A 25,015-nucleotide genomic window follows, 5' to 3' on the forward strand; every position below is an offset into this window, starting at 1 on the left:
CCAGTATTTATTTGTTCATTGCGTGCTGTAGATCGCATGAAACGAGATAACCTTCAGGGGTGAGGAATGAGTGAATGCGTACGTTAACGACTGGCAAGAAAATCATACGAAGTTAACCTGCGCACTGTGTTAACAATAAACTCTTAATTAAGTCTGTACTTACGTCACATAATGTCAGCCTAACGAATTAGAAAGCTTTAGTTAAAAAAAGATGCCAGTTTGAAGAAACCTGCTCCTTCGTCAGTTATTTTAAATAACGTTTTCATTTCCTAAAGGTAGCTTCATACATATACTTGATCTCGTTGGTACTTACTTACGTCCACATAGGTTGTAAAAATGGATGTTTGTATGTTCCACATCTCCTCCTAAGCTATTGGATCGATACGAACCATCCTGCCTTCGGCAGGGGAGCGGCAAGGACGTCTTGTTTACGTCCTCGCCGCGCGGGGAGTTGTTTACACGATTCTGCCGTCATAGCAAGCTATATTTTCTTAGAAAGAGAATCCGTGCGACTGCTACGGTCGCAGGTTCGAATCCTGCCTCGGGCATGGATGTGTGTGATGTCCTTAGGTTAGTTAGGTTTAAGTAGTTCTAAGTTCTAGGGGACTGATGACCAAAGCAGTTGAGTCCCATAGTGCTCAGAGCCATTTGAACCATTTTTTAGAAAGAGAATGTCTTATTCCCATACAAAGTCGACATTGAAGATCAGCTTTTGGACTGAATGTCCTCGACAGAGGCCACTTGAAATCGCACAGTTTATCAGAGATGAAGTGAGGATTCATTATAACGATCTTCTTTAGCATCCTACTATTTACAGTGAGCAGTGTGGTGTACCTAAACTTCATTAACGATAAAGACCGGGGAGTGACCAAAGTCATGGGATACCGATATGTAGATATACAGATGGCGGTAGTGTCGCATACACGAGGTATAAAAAGGCAGTGCGTTGTACTCCGGCGATTCATGTGAAAAGATTTCCGACTTTGTTACGACGGGAATTAACAGACTGAGAACGCGAAATTGTAGTTGGAGACGGACACATCGGACATTACATTTCGGAAATTGTTAGGGACCTCAATGTTTCGAGACCCACAGTGCCAAGAATGAGCCGAGAATAACAAATTTTAGGCATTACCTTTCATCACGGACAACACGGTCGCTGACAGCCTTCACTCAGCCGCTGGGAGCAGCGACGTTTGCGTAGAGTTGCCAGTGCTAACAGACAAGCAACACCGCGTGAAATAACCGTAGAAATCAATGTAGGTCTTGTAGGACGTACGAGGAACGTGTCCATTAGGAGAGTGCGACGAAATCTGACGTTAATCGCCTACGGCAGCCGACGACCGAAGCGACTGCCTTTGCTAACAGCACGACATCGCCTGCAGTGCATCTTCATCTACATCTACATCCATACTCCGCAAGCCACCTGACGGTGTGTGGCGGAGGGTACCTTGAGTACCTCTATCAATTCTCCTTCTATTCCAGTCTCGTATTGTTCGTGGAAAGAAAGATTGTCGGTATGCCTCTGTGTGGGCTCTAATCTTTCTGATTTTATCCTCATGGTCTCTTCGCGAGATATACGTAAGAGGGAGCAATATACTGCTTGACTCCTCGGTGAAGGTATGTTCTCGAAACTTCAACAAAAGCCCTTACCGAGCTATTGAGCGTCTCTCTTGCAGAGTCTTCCACTGGAGTTTATCTACCATCTCCGTAACGCTTTCGCGATTACTAAATGATCCAGTAACCAAGCGCGCTGCTCTCCGTTGGATCCTCTCTATCTGTTCTATCAACCCTATCTGGTACGGATCACACACCGGTGAGCAGTGTTCAAACAGAAGGCGAACAAGTGTACTGTAACCTACTTCCTTTGTTTTCGGACTGTATTTCCTTAGGATTCTTCCAATGAATCTCAGTCTGGCATCTGCTTTACCTACGATTAATTTTATATGGTCATTCCATTTTAAGTCACTCCTAATGCCTACTCCCAGATAATTTATGGAATTAACTGCTTCCAGTTGCTGACCTACTACATTGTAGCTAAATGATAAAGGATCTTTCTTTCTATGTATTCGCAGCACATTACACTTGTCTACATTGAGATTCAATTGCCATTCCCTGCACCATTCGTCAATTCGTTGCAGATCCTTCTGCATTTCAGTACAGTTTTCCACTGTTACAACCTCTCGATATACTGCAGCATCATCCGCAAAAAGCCTCAGTGAACTTCCGATGTTATCCACAAGGTCATTTATATATATATTGTGAATAGCTACGGTCCTACGACACTTCCCTGCGGCACACCTGAAATCACTCTTACTTCGGAAGACTTCTCTCCCTTGATAATGACATGCTGCGTTCTGTTATCTAGGAACTCTTCAATCCAATCACACAATCACATTTCTTTGATTCGTGACCATATTGGTTGTACCCAAGACGACTCGAAAACCGTGGCCTGGTCAGATGAGTCAGAATCTCAATTGGTAAGAACTGATGGATTCGAGTGTGGTGCAGAGCCCACAAAGCCATGGACCGACGTTGTTAACAAGGCACAGTGCAACCTGGTGGTGGCTCCACAACGAAGTGGGCTGTGGTTACATGGAATGGTCTGATCATTGACTGGAAATAGTTATGTGCAGTTACTTGGAGACAATTTGCAGCCATTTAAGGACTTCATGTTCGCAAACAACTATGTAACTTTTATGGATGACAGTGTGCCATGACACCGGCTCACAGTTGCTCGTGATTGATCTGAAGAACATTCTGGACAGTTAGAGTGAATGATTGGGCCATCCAGATCGCCTGATATCAGTCCCATCGATCATTTATGGGACATAATCGAGAGGTCAGTTCATGCACAAGATCTTGCACCAGCAACACTTCCGCAGTTATGGAAAGCTATGGAGGCAGCATGGCTCACAAGGGAACCTCCCCATCGCACCCCCCTCAGATTTAGTTATAAGTTGGCACAGGGATAGGCCTTGAAAAACTGAACACAGATCAATCGAGAAAACAGGAAGAAGTTGTGTGGAACTATGAAAGAAATAAGCAAAACATACAAACTGAGTAGTCCATTGGCAAGGTAGGCAACATCAAGGAGATTGTCAGCTTACGGGCGCCGTGGTCCCGTGGTTAGCGTGAGCAGCTGCGGAACGAGAGGTCCTTGGTTCAAATCTTCTCTCGAGTGAAAATTTTAATTTTTTATTTTCAGATAACTATCAAAGTTCAGGCACTCACACATAATCAACTTCGCTCTCCAAAATTCCAGGACATGTTCAGATTTGCTTGGACATATACAGGATTTGACGGTCTACGCATGGAAACATTTGAAAACGTAAAAAACATATGTTTTGACAGAGAACAGGGAAAACTGTGCGATTGTGAAACTGTTGCATTCATTTGTTGCAGTTTATGTGACAAACTCTTATGTTTTCATCACTTTTTTGGGAGTGATTATCACATCCACAAGAAAACCTAAATCGGGCAAGGTAGAAGAATCTTTTTACCCATTCGCCAAGTGTGCAAGTTAGGTGGGTCGACAACATATTCCTGTCATGTGACGCACATGCCGTCACCAGTGTCGTAAAGAATATATCAGACGTGTTTTCCTGTGGAGGAATCGGTTGACCTATGACCTTGCGATCAAATGTTTTCGGTTCCTATTGGAGAGGCACGTCCTTTCGTCTACTAATCGCACGGTTTTGCGGTGCGGTCGCAAACCACAGACACTAAACTTATTACAGTGAACAGAGACGTCAATGAATGAACGGACAGATAGTAACTTTGCGAAAATAAAGAAAGTAAAATTTTCATTTGAGGGAGGGCTCGAACCAAGGACCTCTCATTTCGCAGTTGCTCACTCTAACCACGGGACCACTGCGCTGATAAGCTAACATCGTCTCTGATGTTGCATATCTTGCACATGGACTACTCAGTTTGTATATTTTGCTTATTTTTTCATAGTTCCACACAACTTCTTCCTGTTTTCTCGATTGATCTGTGTTCAGTTTTTCAAGGCCTGTCCACTGTGTCAATTTATAACTAAATCTGAGGGGGGTGCGATGGGGAGGTTCCCTTGTCAGTATTTCTGCAGGGGACGCCCAACGACTTTTTAAGTCGATACACGTCTAGTTGCTGCAGTACGCTGGGCAAAACGAGGTTCGACACAATTTTTAGGAGATATCTCATTACTTTTGTCACCTCATTGTACGTGATAGAATTCTACCTGCAACTAGAGGTGGTCTTAAATTCCGTCACTCTGATGGATGCATCGGTGACATAACTGTGGAACATGTGGGACTTGAACTGTGAACGATCCATATCTTTCGACTTCCTTTTGAAGTCCCTTCAGAGGTGGTGGTATCTGCATTCTGTCCTTAAGAGCAAGTGATTTGACATACAGCTGAAAAGTGGGCTCAATTTACCACATCCAGGGTACAACAGATCCGCATACAGCTAACCCAAATTGATCTGTTCTACATATACATGGGCGGATGCCGTGCCATTATGTTTTATGATGGCAAGCCCAAGATGTGCTCGGAATGTGGCCAAGAAGGACTCCGTCCTTCCAGGTGTATGCAACATAGAATCACACCGTTGTTGCCTGGTGACGAGCAGGTCATGACTGACCGACAACAATGTATTTCCAAAACAACTTCCAACTGCGATCTGCTCTGACTTCTACTACTGAACCAATGTCGTCTCTGGTGTACCTTAGGGTGTTGCCGGCGGAACGACGCCTACACCCTTGCTCCCTCCTTCACCACCTGACTTGTGCGATGGTGAGCAATGTTTGGTGCAGGGATGGACCTCAGCTCTACGATTGTTCCTACTGATGCCTTCGTGCCCAACCGTCAATATCACCAGACGTCTTTGGACACCTGCACAAGCAGCGGTCGCCGAAGAGGCGTCAGAAATGGCGGAATGCCCCGTCTGACACCACCAGGGCACAAACTCAAAATAATGAGGATCACACCTGTCGAGATCATTTCCCAATTGACAATTTCGTAGCGGAGCCATAAACCTATTCCCCGTTGGAGGTAAGGCCGTCATCGAAAGCATCAGGCGCTATGCCTAAGGACGTTAACATATTCATATATAGTTAAGTTTAACCGGCCATTGACCATCTCCTTCTGTGCGGATGCACACGTATTGCCCGAACTCTTACGGGAGTCGGTAAGATTATCTGCCGCGAGTAATGAGTGTAATGGGCAGGGACACTATGATGTAGTGTGTGGACATTAAGTTCGGAATGTGGGTCTCGCGGGGAGCGTACAAGGAAGACCCTGCAGTCGCACTATCCTCTGTGCCCTCGGTGGCTCAGATGGATAGAGCGTCTGCCAAGTAAGGAGGAGATCCCGGGTTCGAGTCCCGGTCGGGGCACACATTTTCAACTGTCCCCGCTGATGTATATCAACGCCTGTCGGCAGGCTAGGGTCTTGATTTAATTATCATTTCATGCAGATACTCTGTTGGCTGCACACCATCCACGCACTTATGTGTGGTCTGATGATGTTGTAGACGGAACACCCGTTGTTGTGACAGCAACGAATGGTGCTGCTCCAGCCCACGGCTGGTAATCGATAGGGATACTGGATGGCGATGTGCCACTTGGTGGCACTTGGTGGGACGACACTCTTGTACGTTCCTGCTGCTCTTCCTGGCTCACTACGCCTCTCAGTAGTCACAATTCCATGACAAGCTTACTGGACGGGCTCAATCAATGTCAACACTATTGGCACACCTGTCAAACTACAATTGCTCCACGAAATGTTGAGGGAGTCGGACCTCGATGTCGCCCTCCTGCAGGAGGTTCGCCTAGAGACGTTTTCGACTGTCTGTGGCTATGTTCCTTATGTCATATGCTGACATTGGTAGCGAAATGGCTACACTTTTAAAAGAAGGCACTGATTGCACCGTGTCGTTTACCACGGTTCCTGTTTTTCTCTTGGTTTACTCCTGTTTGGAGCTTTCGCTGTTAGCGCGCCCGCTGGGAGGAGGCGCTGCGTGCCGTGCAGAGGGGGGACGAGGCAGTTGAGACGAGTGTTCGGCCCTGGACGACCGTTCTGCAGCGGGACGCTCGGTCCCTCTATGCTAAGTCTGGATGGGCCCAAAAACCCGGGGAGTGAAGACACAAGAGGCCGTAAATCTGTGGACAACGTTTGCTTTCCGTTCATGGACTGGGGAAGCGATGAAGTCCGTCTGCGGCTGCCAATAACCTCCGGAAGGTGGTGTCGTCACTGAAAGTGAGATTTTTCATCTAGTTAGTGCAACGGTCGTCGTCTGGCGGGGCCAATCTCCCGGTGTTGTGGGAGCTATTAATAACTTTGTGGCAACGTTTCTCTGCTTTGAGTTTGTGATCGGAAATCGCCTTGCGTGTGTGTTACTGCCCACTTGCACGATCGTGCATTTGAACGCCATACGCGTCGTAAACAAAAAAAAAAAAAAAAGTTTGGCTGTGGACCTTCTGCAAGCTGTTGTTTTCCCATGGATGGCGTAGGTCACTGTTTGGATAAATACATTGTAAAATGTTAAATAGCCATGTACTGTCTGGCGGAGATATAGAGTGGACTGTAGCCAATTAATTTTATGGATGTCTGAAATGCGAGATTATGTTAATGTTCGACAATATCTGTTGTGTTTTAGTACGTAGGCATATTTAACTTTAATCGTTGTTATTGTGTATATATTCTTGTGTTAACGAGTTTAGTCCCCATGGCATTTAAGTTCTCTATTTAATAATATTTGAGGTAGTGCTAGAGTTCAATTTGGTAATCCGCCTAGCCACGACTGACGTCGGTTGCTCGGTCTGTCTGAAGTGTTGGGCCTATTGGGTAGAGATCGTTGACTTGCTCTCCTCAGCTCCGAAGTCCCGTATTGATACTACGGCTGTAGTTCTGCAGAAATCTCATTTGCAGACGTTATCAATTCTTGTGAGCGCAAATAAAGCTACCTTTGCCTCTGTAATTTTCGTCCGCTGGCCAGCAAGCTTTGGTTAATGAGTAAAAATCGCCAACTGGTCTTCGTCCAACTTAGTTGCTCGTGTTAGACGAGTTCCCTTTCCAGTTCGGGTAAATGTTTTCTCCTCCTGGTGGAGCCATCCTCTTTCCCGAGCCACACTGGGGTAAGAGTTGCCCGAGTGTCTATTGCCGCTCAATACTCCAGGAGAATGAAATGAAAGGTTAATTATCTACTCCACCGTTATGCCCAAGAAAGGCGAATTAGAATAGTTCTGGATAACCTAAGTATTGTATACTATTAAGATCTACGTTTGGAGAAATTGCTGTTTGGTAAAATTTAGCCTTCTGTGTCGGTAATCCAGCGTATTCCACGATCCAACACTTATAGAACTGAAAGATTTGGTTTTGATACATTTGCTGAGACGTGACTTAATTATTTGCTATTGACGTTAATTGCTTTAAATGAATCTTCTTTAATTGGTGGTTATAAATCTTGGCAGGCCGAAGTGGCCGTGCGGTTAAAGGCGCTGCAGTCTGGAACCGCAAGACCGCTACGGTCGCAGGTTCGAATCCTGCCTCGGGCATGGATGTTTGTGATGTCCTTAGGTTAGTTAGGTTTAACTAGTTCTAAGTTCTAGGGGACTAATGACCTCAGAAGTTGAGTCCCATAGTGCTCAGAGCCATTTGAATCATTTTTTTTATAAATCTTGATGAGTGATCGTCCTTAATGGTGTAACATTTAATGTACGTCTGATTGTCCCCTATGTCACCTACTGACTTCATTCACAGACTGAAAAGGTGATCCTTGCTCAAGTTTATTTGACTTTATTAACCGTTGATCTTTATCGTTTATGGTCTTAAAAATATGTTTGTTAAAAAGGAATAATGTTAGATTCCTATTGTTTATTAAGTAATTCTTAAGTTATATAGCAAATATTACAAGTGCAAATATTCTCTCATTACACTTCCTTCTTCTTTGGTTTGCACTGAAGGGTGTGACAATAAATGCAAAATCTAAAGTGAAGCGTTGGGACGAATTAATCCTTTCCCTTATCATTACCTTTAAAGATAAGTGAATGTTTGTCGCTTGTTATTGAAATTGGTTGGGAGAATAGTTTATTGATTGACCCTGTAGAAAGAATATATCGCTGATGAAGACTAAGTTGCTTACCTAGCATCAGCTAGGGATTTGGCTGTGACCTTTCATGGTGTCCAAATCACCAATGCTTATGCTCCCTCAGACACAGCCAAGCCATGTGAATGGTCACGATTCTATTCAGGAGAGTTTGTCTCTTCGTTTATGGGCCATTACTACCATATTATTCTCGGTGGGGACTTCAATTATGTGTTATCTCAGAACGACCAACATCCCCATTTTAGGACATGCCAGGAACGCAAGCTGCTAGTGCACGAACTGAAACTCACTGATACTTGTGACCACATGCATGGTAATTGGTCTGGATATCAGTACGTCACCAGTCTTTCAGCGAGTCGTTTGCCCGTGTATGTGTTTCCCAAGGACTCACAACTACCTCTCTTGATGCTGAGGTATGGCCTACGGTCTTCTCTGACAATTTCACCTACATTTGCGCTGTCTCCCTCCAGCAGCAGAAGGTGTGGCGTGGTCGAGGCATGTGGAAGCTGAATATCGCTCCTCTTCAGGATCCGGAATGCAGACAGGTCATAGAGACGACTTGGAAGAGCTGTGTGCGACGCCTTCCAACATATCCTTCAACACTCCTGTGGTGGTTTGACTGCCCCAAGCCTACTTTACGTCTGTCGCTGATGAATTGTGGTCGCTACAAAATGATATGGCAAGGACATACCATGGAATATTATTTCACAGATCTCCGTGGTGACAGTAACATTCAGACCGCGCTCAGTAGTTATCACGACAAGCCCTGGCAGCGACCTGCAGCACTTGCGATGGCAAACTTCCACCACGTCTTTGATAGAGTGAGTTATAACATTTTAAAGAAAGAGCTGCGACGCATGGCCTTCCCTCTCAGATTTATACATATCGTCTTGCAACTCCTCTAAGGTGCCACATCGCTAGTTCTGGGCAATGACTGCGTGACGGCTCTGTTACTATCAAGCTGTTGTCCTGCCAGGAATATCTGCTGCCAATGCTTCTCCATCCCATAGGTCTCGGAACCAACTGACTGATCACAACGAGGGGGCATGCTTTCATCTATCGTGTGTAGCTGAATACCTGGTGTTCTTAGTTCTATTGGGGGACGAGGCGCAGGAGGAGGCACTGGGGAGGCTGTGGGGAGCCGGACTTGGGTATCACGGGGATGTCAACCTCGTCCCGTCTGTCCCCAGATCGGCCTGCCGCTGTGGTTGCCCCGGTTGCTACCCGCAGTGGGGCTGAGCCCTCGCCTGTGGTTGATTGGGAGGTCGTTCCAAGGCGTGGCAGGCAGCGAAAGACGTCCCCGGAGGCTGATCAGAAAGCCTCCCCGGTGCGTCTGACAAACAGGTTTCAGGTACTGTCTCTGGCTGAGCCAGATGCAGCTGCCTGCCTTGTTTCAGAGGATGATTCTCAGCCTTCAAGGTCTGGGCAATCGCAGAGGGTGGGCTTATTGGTAGTTGGGAGCTCCAATGTTAGGCGCGTAATGGGGCCCCTTAGGGATATGGCGGTTAAGGAGGGGAAGAAATCCAGTGTGCACTCCGCGTGCATTCTGGGTGGAGTCATTCCTGATGTGGAAAGGGTCCTTCCGGATGCCTTGAAGAGCACAGGATGCAGCCAGCTGCAGGTGGTGGCACATGTCGGCAATAATGACGTGTGTCGCTTTGGATCTGAGGAAATTCTCTCTGGATTCCAGCGGCTATCTGATTTGGTGAAGGCTGCCGGTCTTGCTTACGAGATGAAGGCAGAGCTCACCATCTGCAGCATCGTTGACAGAACCGACTGCGGACATTTGGTGCAGAGCCGGGTGGAGGGTCTGAATCAGAGGCTCAGACGGTTTTGCGACCGTGTTGGCTGCAGATTCCTTGACTTGCGCCATAGGGTGGTAGGGTTTCGGGTTCCGCTAAATAGGTCAGGAGTTCACTACGCTCAGCTGGCGGCTACACGGGTAGCGGAGGCTGTGTGGCTTGGACTGGGAGGTTTTTTAGGTTAGAAGGCCTCGGGAAAGTACGGGATGGGCTGCAATCTCAAAGGGTGCATGGCAAATACAGGACGTGCTTGGATCAAGGAACAGTCGGTATTGTAGTTGTAAATTGCAGTTGTGCTGGGAAAGTCCGTGAGCTTCAAGCGATAATAGAAAGCACAGAAGCTGAAATCGTTATAGGTACATAAAGCTGGCTAAAGCCTGAAATAAGTTCTGCAGAAATTTTTACGAAGTCTCAGACGGTGTTTAGGAAAGACAGATTAGGCAGAATTGGTGGTGGAGTGTTTGTGTCTGTCAGTAGTGGTTTATCTTGTAGTGAAGCCGAAGTAAATACTCCGTGCGAATTGGTATGGTTGGAGGTTATACTTAACAGCCGAACTAAGTTAATAATTGGCTCCTTCTACCGACCCCCAGACTCCGATGATATTGTTGCTGAAGAGTTCAGAGAAAATTTGAGTCTCGTAACAAATAAATACCCGACTCATACGGTTATAGTTGGTGGGGACTTCAACCTTCCCTCGATATGTTGGCAAAAATACTTGTTCAAAACCGGTGGTAGGCAGAAAACATCTTCAGATTGTCCTAAATGCTTTCTCCGAAAATTATTTCGAGCAGTTAGTCCACGAACCCACGCGAATTGTAAACGGTTGCGAAAACATACTTGACCTCTTAGCCACAAACAATCCAGAGCTAATAGAGAGCAACATGACTGATATAGGGATTAGTGATCACAAGGTCGTTGTAGCTAAGCTCAATACCGTTTCTTCCAAATCCACCAGAAACAAACGCAAAATAATTTTATTTAAAAAAGCGGATAGGGTGTCACTAGAAGCCTTCCTAAGAGACAATCTCCATTCCTTCTGAACTGACTATGCAAATGTAGACGAGATAAGGCTCAAATTCAAAGAAATAGTAGCAACAGCAATTGAGAGATTCATACCTCATAAATTGGTAAGAGATGGAACTGATCCCCCGTGGTACACAAAACAGGCCCGAACTCTGTTGCAGTGGCAACGGAAAAAGCATGCGAAGTTCAGAAGAACGCGAAATCCCGAAGATTATCTAAAATTTACAGACGAGCGAAATTTGGCACGGATTTCAATGCAAGATGCCTTTAATAGGTTCCACAACGAAACATTGTCTCGAAATTTTGTAGAAAACCCGAAGAAATTCTAGTCGTATGTAAAGTACACAAGCGGCAAGACGCAGTCAATACCTTCGCTGCGCAGTGCCGATGGTACTATTACCGACGACTGTGCCGCTAAAGCAGAGTTATTGAACGCAGTTTTCCGCAATTCCTTCACCAGGGAAGACGAATGGAATATTCCAGAATTTGAAACGCGAACAGCTGCTAGCATGAGTTTCTTAGAAGTAGATACCTTAGGGGTTGCGAAGCAACTCAAATCGCTTGATACGGGCAAGGATTGGATTGGATTGGATTGGTTGGGGGAGGAGACCAGACAGCGAGGTCATCGATCTCATCGGATTAGGGAAGGATGGGGAAGGAAGCCGGCCGCGCCCTTTCAAAGGAACCATTCACTTTTGCCTGGAGTGACTTAGGGAAATCACGGAAAACCTAAATCAGGATGGCCGGACGCGGGATTGAACCGTCGTCCTCCCGAATGCGAGTCCAGTGTGGTAGCCACTTGAACGGGAAAGTCTTCAGGTCCCGATTGTATACCGATTAGGTTCCTTTCAGATTACGCTGATACAATAGCTCCCTACTTAGCAATCATATACAACCGCTCGCTCACCGATAGATCTGTACCTACAGATTGGAAAATTGCGCAGGTCGCACCAGTGTTTAAGAAGGGTAATAGGAGTAATCCATCGAACTACAGACCTATATCATTGACGTCGGTTTGCAGTAGGGTTTTGTAGCATATACTGTATTCAAACATTATGAATCATCTCGAACGGAACGATCTATTGATACGCAATCAGCATGGTTTCAAAAACCATCGTTCTTGTGCAACGCAGCTAGCTCTTTATTCGCACGAAAGTAATGGCCGCTATCGACAGGGGATCTCAAGTTGATTCCGTATTTCTAGATTTCCGGAAAGCTTTTGACACCGTTCCTCACAAGCGACTTCTAATCAAGCTGCGGGCCTATGGGGTATCGTCTCAGTTGTGCGACTGGATTCGTGATTTCCTGTCAGGAAGGTCGCAGTTCGTAGTAATAGACGGCAAATCATCGAGTAAAACTGAAGTGATATCAGGTGTTCCCCAGGGAAGCGTCCTGGGGCCTCTGCTGTTCCTGATCTATATAAATGGCCTGGGTGACAATCTGAGCAGTTGTCTTAGGTTGTTCGCAAATGATGCTGTAATTTACCGTCTAGTAAGGTCATCCGAAGACCATTATCAGTTGCAAAGCGATTTAGAAAAGATTGCTGTATGGTGTGGCAGGTGGCAGATGACGCTAAATAACGAAAAGTGTGAGGTGATCCACATGAGTTCCAAAAGAAATCCGTTGGAATTCGATTACTCGATAAATAGTACAATTCTCAAGGCTGTCAATTCAACTAAGTACCTGGGTGTTAAAATTACGAACAACTTCAGTTGGAATGACCACGTAGATAATATTGTAGGGAAGGCGAGCCAAAGGTTGCGTTTCATTGGCAGGACACTTAGAAGATGCAACAAGTCCACTAAAGAGACAGCTTACACTACACCCGTTCATCCTCTGTTAGAATATTGCTGCGCGGTGTGGGATCCTTACCAGGTGGGATTGACGGAGGACATCGAAAAGGTGCAAAAAAGGGCAGCTCGTTTTGTATTATCACGTAATAGGGGAGAGAGTGTGACAGATATGATACGCAAGTTGGGATGGTAGTCATTAAAGCAAAGGCATTTTTCGTCGCGGCGAGATCTATATACGCCGGCCGCGGTGGTCTAGCGGTTCTAGGCGCTCAGTCAGGAATCGCGCGCCTGCTACGGTCGCAGGTTCGAATCCTGCTTCGGGCATGGATGTGTGTGATGTCCTTAGGTTAGTTAGGTTTAAGTAGTTCTAAGTTCTAGGGGACTGATGTCCACAGATGTTAAGTCCCATAGTGCTCAGAGCCATTTTAGATCTATTTACGAAATTTCAGTCACCAACTTTCTCTTCCGAATGCGAAAATATTTTGTTGAGCCCAACCTACATACGTAGGAATGATCATCAAAATTAAATAAGAGAAATCAGAGCTCGTACACAAAGGTTTAGGTGTTCGTTTTTCCCGCGCGCTGTTCGGGAGTGGAATGGTAGAGAGATAGTATGATTGTGGTTCGGTGAACCCTCTGCCAAGCACTTAAATGTGAATTGCAGAGTAATCATGTGGATGTAGATGTAGATGTAGAATGGATCAACCAATGAGGAACTGCTAAGGGAAACCGTGTGAATCTGACGAAATATGGTGCTATGTTGGTTGGTAGAGGTCATCCCGCAGGAAGTGTGGCCCCATTGCCATTACCATTACTGGACAAGCTTAAGTGTCTGGAGATCACCTTCACGTTTTATATACAGCGAACTGCCTCAATTATAAACGGCTCCTTCAAGAGATCATTCGGAAGTTTTTGGCAACCATCTGCTAGCATTAGACATGATACAACGGGTGGATTTTGTTAACACTCATTTGGCTTCGCTACTACCCCATTGGGCACAAACATGACTGATGTTAAAGACACTAGCACACAGACTGCAGACGGCGTTTGGCTACTTTGTAAGCACAGATATTATCAACAGTCACACTAACTCTTCTTTCTCGAGACCGTGGCCTTGGTCTTGTCAACGTCCATCCGAAAACAGCTGCTCTTTATGTAAGTACGATGGTTAAATCGTGGACCCGCCCACCGAACTGAATTAACGGGAAGGCTGACTGATAAACTGGCCACTTTCTCCGAGTAGAGCCCGTTGCAGTAGCTTATATTTCTGTTTGCCTCTCACATGTCAGGACTATTTTCATCGGATACAGTTGTATCCATACGGATTGCATTGTACCAGGAACCCTAAGACACGTGATGTTTATCATCTAATGATGAGAGATCATACAAATGAATCATACAACAACGCCTAAGGTGTACGTTTGACGTTAAACAAACTGTACTACTTAATGGACCTGGGTATACAGGTGTGGTGCTGTTAATTACGTAAGCGATCCACCACGGCAAGGTCATATCACATTGCATGGGAAAAATCTGTTTTTAATTGTCCTAAGGCCAAAAACCACATAAAAGTATCACTCACATAGGTTTTCAATAGTCCTGAGGCCTAAAACCGTATAAAAAGCATCGATCACATCGGTTTTTAATTGTCCTGAGGCCAAAATCGCATAAAAAACATTAAAAAATCGGATTATTGATTTCCTTTTGACTGGCGCAAAACATGTTCACCGTTTTCTGCAACAAGTTGAAATTTACTAACAGCATTTTCCACAACTGATCTAAGTGTTTCCGGGGTCACGATCAGAATGTGTTGCGCAGTCAAAGTTCGCAATCGGAACACTGAACACATCTTAGCCCCACAGCCAGAAGTCACACGGATTATGATCAGGTGATCGGGACGGCCAGGCTCTAGGGAAATGGAGGCTGATAATTCTAGCATATCCGAAATGGCGCTTCAGCAGCTGCTTAACTGGATTTGCAATGTGTGGAGGTGCGCCATCTAGCATAAAAATGATCCCATCCACACATCCACGCTGTTGGAGAGCTGGAATGACGTGGTTGCGCAAAAGACACTCATAGCGCTTACCAGTGACGGTACAGGTAACAGGGCCGGAAGCACCTATCTCTTCGAAAAAATATGGCCCCATGATAAATGATGCCGTAAACCCGCACCACACAGTGACCTTTTCAGGATGAAGTGGTACTGGCTGATTTTCCGTTTCCCATATTCGACAATTCTGTGTATTGACATATCCTGTCAGATGGAAGTGGTCTTCGTCTGTCCACAAAATCTTCCACGGCCAATCATTCTCCACTTCCATGAATGGATAGCAAAGAAGGATGTTTCGTAGGATTTTACTCACTGTGTTCACGGGTATATCCAATGTTCGGGCAATTCTCAGTGTACTACATGTTTGCACACCACCACTCGTCTCCTCCTGCATTGCTGTGGCCACTGCTTCCACTGACGTCGAATCAATTCGTTTCCTCCCTCTAGCAGGTTGCACACCAAAAGAACCCGTATTTTCGAATTTCCGAATCATTTTCTCCAGGCCCATGGCAGTCATCGGACCAAAGCCTTTTTTCAAACCTTCAGTGTACAGAACTTCTGCAGAGCGACGTGTGCGCAGTCATCCTTCTTGTAATACAGCTTTACAAGCAGAGTGCGATCCTTCATTGAGACAGTCACGGCGAACGTAGCAGACGCGAAATGAGGAAAAGCCGTGTACCCGGCGTGTTTATTTCAACTTCAGTGCGTCGTGCGCATGGCAGGTTTTTCATTTATGCATTCTAACACATACAGTGCCATCTGTTAGCACACTATTTTTTTTCTTCTGTCATACGTTTTCCCCCTTCTCCGATAATATTCCGTTGAATCTGACATTCTGACCAGTGTTGTTATTTCTGCAGCGTTTTGAAAGTTTAACTTTAATTACCATCAACCTGTACTTGACACAACTTCATCTACATGCCATTAACATGACAGATTCACCGATTTGCCTCCAGTGTCACATGGTTGACATGAATGACCAGCGACTGATGTCTGGATCTCCTGCCTACCTACAGGTTCCCATGCCACTGCATCGAAGTCACTTCTGTTCCCAGATTAGGTCTATTTTATACGTAGACGACTGTTGTAGAATGGATAAAAGGCCTATCGATCTCTTACTTGTTTCATGATGGAGACAAGAGTGTTCTTGATTTCTGGACATACTTGCAAGAAGATTACTTTACCTTTCTCACACTTAATCCGAGATACCGTCAATACTATGCTAACTTCTTGGGCAGTGCTTTATTGGACACCCGCCGCCCCCTCAGATGGTTCAAATGGCTCAGAGCACTATGGGACTTAACTTCTGAGGTCATCATTCCCCTAGAACTTAGAACTACTTAAACCTAACTAACCTAAGGACATCACACACATACATGCCCGAGGCAGGATTCGAACCTGTGACTGTAGCGGTCGCGCGGTTCCAGGCTGTATCGCCTAGAACCGCTCGGCCACCCCGGCCGGCGTCGCCCCCTCCCCCGCCCACCCAACATGCACCTAGGGTATCCCTGGTACGAAAAAGTGATTTCAATGAGAGTGTGGATTCGGACCAGTGTACCACAAAACGGGATATTCTTTGAGACGAGCCACGAACACGCCATCTCACTTGGGATTCTGAGTGCATCTACCCACTAGTTGGTGGCGCGCGGATGCTATTTTGTTTATCTCCCAGAAAAGGCGTTTTGACTTCCATTTATCTTTTGATTGTTACTGATGCTAATTGCACATAATTATTTTTCGCCTGCGGGACATCCTATTTGATCTTAATTACTTGTTATGTTGGTGATGATCACACACAATGTATGAACATATTGTATGTTTTTCCCTATACATTACTTTTTATAAAAATAAAAAAATGAAAAAAGTTTATCGTAAAAAATTACTAACAGAACGTTATCAAGATTGATACTTTATTGGAGTAAGTCTATTTTCCGCTTAATAACTACAACTGTCATCCACCAAAACGAAAGAAAACGCAAACTTGGTACATATATCACATAGTGTCTGGAAAGAACGGCTTTCGGGTAAGAAGGGCCTGCCTGTCAAAGGCATGGGATAGGGGGAGAATAAGAAGTGTTGCCAAGATGCTTGAATACACATGCTTCAGTCATCTATTATTTGAGAATGAGAGCATTTAGTGACTTGAAACAAACTTTACACATAGCTTACTATACAGGGTGGTCCATTGGTAGTGACCGGGCCAAATATCTCACGAAGCATCAAACGAAAAAACTACAAAGAACGAAACTCGTCTAGCTTGAATGGGGAAACCAGATGGCGCTATGGTTGGCCCGCTAGATGGCGCTGCCACAGGTCAAACGGATATCAACTGCGTTTTTCTAAAATAGGAACCCCCATTTTTATTACATATTCGTATAGGACGTAAAGAAATACGAATGTTTTACTTGGACCACTTTTTTCGCTTTGTGATAGATGGCGCTGTAATAGTCACAAACGTATAAGTACGTGGTAACACCTAACATTCCTCCAGTGCGGACGGTATTTGCTTCGTGATACATTATCCGTGTAAAAATGGACCGTTTAGCAATTGCGGAAAAGGTCGTGTTAATGTATGGCTATTGTGATCAAAATGCCCAACGGGCGTGTGCTATGTATGCTGCTCGGTATCCTGGACGACATCACCCAAGCGTCCGGACCGTTCACCGGATAGTTACGTTATTTAAGGAAACAGGAAGTGTTCAGCCACATGTGAAACGTCAACCAAGACCTGCAACAAATGATGATGCCCAAGTAGGTGTTGTAGCTGCTGTCGCGGCTAATCCGCACGTCAGTAGCAGACAAACTGCGCGAGAATCGGGAATCTAAAAAACGTCGGTGTCGAGAATGCTACATCAACATCGATTGCAACCGTACCATATTTCTATGCACCCGGAATTGCATGGCGACGACATTCAACGTCGTGTACAGTTCTGCCACTGGGCACAAGAGAAATTACTGGACGATGACAGATTTTATGCACGCGTTCTGTTTAACGACGAAGCGTCATTCACCAACAGCGGTAACGTAAACCGGAATAATATGCACTATTGGGCAACGGAAAATCCACGATGGCTGCGACAAGTGGAACATCAGCGACCTTGGCGGGTTAATTATGGTGCGGCATTATGGGAGGAAGGATAATTGGCCCCCATTTTATCGATGGCAATCTAAATGGTGCAATGTATGATGATTTTCTACGTAATGTTCTACCGATGTTACTACAAGATGTTTCACTGTATGATAGAATGGCGATGTACTTCCAACATGATGGATGTCCGGCACACAGCTCGCATGCGGTTGAAGCAGTATTGAATAGCATATTTCATAACAGGTGGATTGGTCGTCGAAGCTCCATACCATGGCCCACACGTTCACCGGGTCTGACGTCCCCGAATTTCTTTCTGTGGGGCAAGTTGAAGGATATTTGATATCGTGATCCACCGACAACGCTTGACAACATGCGTCAGCGCATTGTCAATGCATGTGCGAACATTACGGAAGGCGATCTACTCGCTGTTGTGAGGAATGTCGTTACACGTATTGCGAAATGCAATGAGGTTGACGGACATCATTTTGAGTATTTATTGCATTAATGTGGTATTTAGAGGTAATCACGCTGTAACAGCATGCGTTCTCAGAAAAGATAAGTTCACAAAGGTACATGTATGACATTGGAACAACCGAATTAAAATGTTCAAACGTACCTACGTGTTGTATTTTAATTTAAAAAATCTACCTGTTACCAACTGTTCGTCTAAAATTGTGTGCCATATGTTGGGACTATTACAGCGCCATCTATCACAAAGAGAAAAAAGTTGTCCAACTAAAACATTGATATATCTTTACGTACTACACGAATATGTAATAAAAATGGGGGTTCGTATTAAAAAAAACGCAGTTGATATCCGTTTGACCTATGGCAGCGCCATCTAGCGGGCCAACCATAGCGCCATCTGGTTTCTCTCTTCAAGCTAGACAAGTTTAGTTTGACGCTTATTTCGTGAGATATTTCGCCCGGTCACGATCAATGGACCACCATGTATATTTGCTGCTCGTGCAGTAAACGTACCGTATGAAGCATGACGTTATAATTTATTACTTCTTTGCTACTAACCGTATTCATGACATATTTTGCAGACAGTATTCACATATACCGCTGAAAGTACTTGCAAAATTATATCATTATATGACACCTGGTTCAGGAGATATGACGTCATAAACACTGAGATGCGTGAAAAACTGCTGCGGCATGCATGACGTTTCAATGTATTACTTCTTTGCAGCTTACTGTATTCTAAACACATTTCGCACATTATATCATTGTACGACATATTAGTACTCGAAATATGGCGTCATAAACATTGAGCTATGTGAAAATGGAAGCAGAAATTCTTCAAATGGTTCAAATGGCTGTGAGCACTATGGGACTCAACATCTGAGGTCATCAGTCCCCTAGAACTTAGAGCTACTTAAACCTAACTATCCTAAGGACATCACACACATCCATGCCCGAGGCAGGATTCGAACCTGTGACCGTAGCAGTCACGCGGTTCCGGACTGAAGTGCCTAGAACCACACGGCCACCGCGGCCGGCGGCTGAAATTCTATATATACACTCCTGGAAATTGAAATAAGAACACCGTGAATTCATTGTCCCAGGAAGGGGAAACTTTATTGACACATTCCTGGGGTCAGATACATCACATGATCACACTGACAGAACCACAGGCACATAGACACAGGCAACAGAGCATGCACAATGTCGGCACTAGTACAGTGTATATCCACCTTTCGCAGCAATGCAGGCTGCTATTCTCCCATGGAGACGATCGTAGAGATGCTGGATGTAGTCCTGTGGAACGGCTTGCCATGCCATTTCCACCTGGCGCCTCAGTTGGACCAGCGTTCGTGCTGGACGTGCAGACCGCGTGAGACGACGCTTCATCCAGTCCCAAACATGCTCAATGGGGGACAGATCCGGAGATCTTGCTGGCCAGGGTAGTTGACTTACACCTTCTAGAGCACGTTGGGTGGCACGGGATACATGCGGACGTGCATTGTCCTGTTGGAACAGCAAGTTCCCTTGCCGGTCTAGGAATGGTAGAACGATGGGTTCGATGACGGTTTGGATGTACCGTGCACTATTCAGTGTCCCCTCGACGATCACCAGTGGTGTACGGCCAGTGTAGGAGATCGCTCCCCACACCATGATGCCGGGTGTTGGCCCTGTGTGCCTCGGTCGTATGCAGTCCTGATTGTGGCGCTCACCTGCACGGCGCTAAACACGCATACGACCATCATTGGCACCAAGGCAGAAGCGACTCTCATCGCTGAAGACGACACGTCTCCATTCGTCCCTCCATTCACGCCTGTCGCGACACCACTGGAGGCGGGCTGCACGATGTTGGGGCGTGAGCGGAAGACGGCCTAACGGTGTGCGGGACCGTAGCCCAGCTTCATGGAGACGGTTGCGAATGGTCCTCGCCGATACCCCAGGAGCAACAGTGTCCCTAATTTGCTGGGAAGTGGCGGTGCGGTCCCCTACGGCACTGCGTAGGATCCTACGGTCTTGGCGTGCATCCGTGCGTCGCTGCGGTCCGGTCCCAGGTCGACGGGCACGTGCACCTTCCGCCGACCACTGGCGACAACATCGATGTACTGTGGAGACCTCACGCCCCACGTGTTGAGCAATTCGGCGGTACGTCCACCCGGCCTCCCGCATGCCCACTATACGCCCTCGCTCAAAGTCCGTCAACTGCACATACGGTTCCCGTCCACGCTGTCGCGGCATGCTACCAGTGTTAAAGACTGCGATGGAGCTCCGTATGCCACGGCAAACTGGCTGACACTGACGGCGGCGGTGCACAAATGCTGCGCAGCTAGCGCCATTCGACGGCCAACACCGCGGTTCCTGGTGTGTCCGCTGTGCCGTGCGTGTGATCATTGCTTGTACAGCCCTCTCGCAGTGTCCGGAGCAAGTATGGTGGGTCTGACACACCGGTGTCAATGTGTTCTTTTTTCCATTGCCAGGAGTGTATATATATGTGTGTGTGTGTGCGTGCGTGTGTGTGTGTGTGAGAGAGAGAGAGAGAGAGAGAGAGAGAGAGAGAGAGAGATGTGCGAACGTGGGCAAAGATAGAAAATTCCTCCCAAAACCGTGGATCTATTTCAACCAAACTTGGTACACATATAGAAGGACAGACAAAGAGGGGAAGGTGGAGATGAACAGACAATGGAGAGGAGGAGATGAACAGAAAGAGGGGGAAGAAGAGATCAGAGTGATAGGGATGGGAAATCGATAAAGAAAAGGAAGAAGAGATAGGTGAGGAGGAGATGGACAGAGAAAGGAAGAGGGGAGAATAGCCATAGAAAGGGAAGAGAGGAGAAGGGGACTGAATGAGGGGGCAGGAGACAGAGAGAGGAGGAGGAGGAGCAGGAAATAGAAGACGTGGGGAGGAGATGGAGGGGGCAGGAAGAAATGGTCACAGGAGAAGGAGCAGATGGGCAGGGGGGGGGGGGGGTGAACAGATGGAAGAAGAGAGTGGCGAGGAGCAGATGGACAGAGAAAAGAGGGTGTAGCATATGGACAGAGAGAGGGGCAGGAGGAGAGAGTGGGGGTGGGGGTGGCGGACAGGGAGAGGGGGAGGGAGGTGGACTACTGGAATTTTAATAAATACGTAACTGGGCAACGTTGGGTGCGCAGCAAGTTTGTAATAAAAGGGCACTGTTTACAACCATCGTATATGATATTCAGAGAAGGTGGCGAACATGTCGAATTGTTATCATAGGTTTGTAACTTCAAAAGGCGCTCACAGCTGCAATTAGGGCTTCTATAAGTCATTACGCCAACGACCTTGCCGCAGTGGTAACACCGGTTCCCGTCAGATCACCGAAGTTAAGCGCTGTCGGGCGGAGCTAGCACTTGGATGGGTGACCATCCGGAGCTCTGTTGACAAGCGTGGTGCACTCGGCCCTTGTGAGGCAAACTGAGGAGCTACTTGATTGAAAAGTAGCGGCTCCGGTCTCGGAAACTGACATACGGCCGGGAGAGCGGTGTGCTGACCACATGCCCCTCCATACCCTCCTGTGGGCTGAGGATGACACGGCGGCCAGTCGGTACCGATGGGCCTTCGTGGCCGCTCGGGAGGGGTTTAGTTTTTTTTTAATGAGTCATTACACAGAATAAAGAATGCGTTGGTTTTGTTCCTGGATTCCTGATTACGAAGGTCCACTTTACGTGTTACATTATAAATATTCAGTTACCATGTAAAATGTGATTATGCCGCTTTTGCAGTCGCGAGGGGATCGTCCGAATCGCTGCTGTAAAACGCTGCATGCATCACATCAGACCCGTTTAATACGGCCAGGAGAATCAGTATGGTTGTGTTAGTGACGAGGGAAACATGCTGAAGTACGGCTGATCTGATACGAACACCTTCCACCGCTACTCCAGCGTCTTAGGAGGCGAACTGTGACTCCAGAAACAACTTGTTCAGTATAACGATCGAGTTACAACTCTTACGCCACATCATCAGTGCGGTTTTTTGTGCCATTCCTAGTACCATTTCCGTGATATCTACCGCTGTGGAAAGATTTTCGTCTACCATTCGCCTTTCCGTACGTTGTGTATCTGATCGTTACTTTGAGCATTGTTGGTTTCAGTTTACTTCTTCCATCACCATTATTCAATGGACTCAATCCCGTTAATCGCGATCTACATCTGTATCTACATCCGAACTCTGCCAACAACTGAGAAGTGCGTGGCAGTGGGTATATCCCATTGTACCAGTTATTTGGGCTTCTTCACGTTCCGTTGACGTATGGTGCGCGTTTTAATCTTGTCCTCACGATCCCTACGGTACGTAGGCGGTTGTTGTATATTCCTAGATTCGTCCTCTACAGCTGGTTCTTGAAACTTTGCAAATAGGCTTTCTTGGGATAGTTAACGCCTATCTTCAAGTGTCTGCCAGTTCAGTTTCTTCAGCATCTCTGTTACATTCTCCCAAGGATTTAACAAACCTGTGACCATTCGTGCAGTCTTTCTCTGTATACATTCTATATCCCCTGATACAATTGAACAATATTCTAGCATGAGCCGCATGAATGATATGTGAGCAATTTACTTTGTAGACTGATTCTGTTTCCTAGTATTCTACCAGTAAACCGAAGCCAACTACTTGCGTTGCGTATGACTGAGCCTACGTGATCATCGTACTTCATATCGCTACAAACACCCAGATGTTTGTGTAAGTTGACCGACTGAAGTAGTGATGCACTGATACTGTAGTCAGGGCTACGAGGTATTTTCGTTTTCTGAAGTGCACAGTTTTACATTTTTGAACACTTTAAGGAAGTTGCCAAACATTGCACAAATTTGAAATCATATTAAGATCCGACTGGATATTAATGCAGCTTTTTTTCAGACAGTATTTCATTACATTAATATACGACATGAACAACTAAGTTCCCGACACACTTTTGTGGGACATACCCAACGTGGCTTCTTCATCTGCCAAAGATTCTCCATCAAATATACTGCGTTCTCCCTACCACTAAATCCTCAGTCCAAATTTGGCTCGCTAATCCATACGATCGTATATTTTAGTTACACGCGTAGGTGTGGCACTGAGTCAAATACTGCTCGAAAACAGAAAAATACTGCATTTTATCTAAGTGCCTTGATCCTTAACTTTCAGGATGTCATGTGACAAAAGCGCAAGTTGTGTTTCACATTATTTATGTTTTCCGAATACATGGTGGTTGGCATGGAGGAGGTCGTTTTGTATGAGATACTTCATTACGTTTGAGCTCAGAATGTGTTCTAAGATTCTACAACAAATGAATGTCAAGGATACTAGACGATAGTTTTGTATAGTTATGATTTTATTTTATAAAATCATAAGGACGGCTGTAGGTGTTTTTATTTTTTGTCACGATAGTAAACGGCCGTCGTCCCAGAGACGTCCTGCTAAAAGGATGGACATACAAAAGATATATATATATATATATATATATATATATATATATATATATATATATAATAAGATGATATCTGTTCTTTCGGACATGTCCGAAAGAACAGATACCATCGGTGACCATGCAGCTCGTTAGAATGAAATTACAATGAAATGAACACCCTTAGCTGCTTACAGGCGTTGACATACGTCAACGGGGACAGATGAAAATGTGTATCTCGACCGGGACTCGAACCCGGGATCTCTGTCCCCGTTGACGTATGTCAACGCCTGTAAGAAGCTAAGGGTGTTCATTTCATTCATTTCGGACATGTCCGAAAGAACAGATATCGTCTTAGTATATATATGTTAAGGCTCACCGGCCACTTGACCATCTTCTTCTTCTGTGCAGATGCACAAACAGTGCCCGAACTCTTACGGGAATCGGCAACGCGCCGCGAGTAATGAGTGTAATGGGCGGGGGCACTACGAATGTGGTGCGGGACAATACGTTGAGAATGTGGGTTTCGCGGGAGGCGTGCCAGAGATAAATACCTGCAGTCGCACTATCCTCTGTGTCCTCGATGAAGATAGATCGTCTGCCATGTAAGCAGGAGATCCCGGGTTCGAGTCCCGGTCGGGGCACACATTTTCATCTGTCCCCGTTGACGTACGTCAACGCTTGTAAGCAGCTAAGGGTGTTCATTTCATTGTAATACAAAAGATAGTTTTGTAGGTCACTTATGCAGTACTTTTGGAAGACTGGTGTGACAATTGGTTTCTTCTAACTACTCGGCAGGGTTTTTTGTTCGAGCTGTCTACGGTAGATTATGGTTAAGAGAGTAACTAACTTGAAGCATATTCGGTATAGGATCTGACTGGGATTCTATCGGACGCTGTAAATTTTAGCGATATCGGCTATTTCTGTATCATTCATCTTTGTAGTGGTGCGAGAATTAAACGGGGGGGGGGGGGGGGGAGGGGGGCAATACCCCCGATTTTAATTTGTATAGGAACATTTGAAAATCGCGTTCGGCGTTTCTGCATTTGTTTTGCTACCCTCAATTTCAGTCCCTGTCTTGTCCATGAGTGTCTGGACAAACTTTGCTACCAACAAGAACCTTTATGTATGACCGCAATTTGTTTGGTTTATGCGAGAAACGCTTCGATAATGTTCTGTTACGGTAGTCGCTGAAGGCTTCACGCATTGCTATCTTGACAGCCAAACGTGTTTAATTAAGGGACTCCCCATTTATAGCCGTATGCTTTGTTTCACACCTATTATGCAGCAGTCTGTTTCTT

The 25,015-nt window shown here is 45.8% G+C and overlaps 1 non-coding gene across 1 annotated transcript; it reads left to right on the plus strand.

Moving 5' to 3' along the window:
- Positions 1-5,304: 5,304 nt before the first annotated feature.
- Trnat-agu (transfer RNA threonine (anticodon AGU)) lies at positions 5,305-5,379 on the plus strand. Its single transcript has one exon. It is a non-coding gene; the product is annotated as a tRNA-Thr (tRNA).
- Positions 5,380-25,015: the final 19,636 nt, after the last annotated feature.

Source organism: Schistocerca nitens, chromosome 8 (genome assembly GCF_023898315.1).
Source record: "Schistocerca nitens isolate TAMUIC-IGC-003100 chromosome 8, iqSchNite1.1, whole genome shotgun sequence".
NCBI classification, from domain to species: Eukaryota; Metazoa; Arthropoda; class Insecta; order Orthoptera; family Acrididae; genus Schistocerca; species Schistocerca nitens.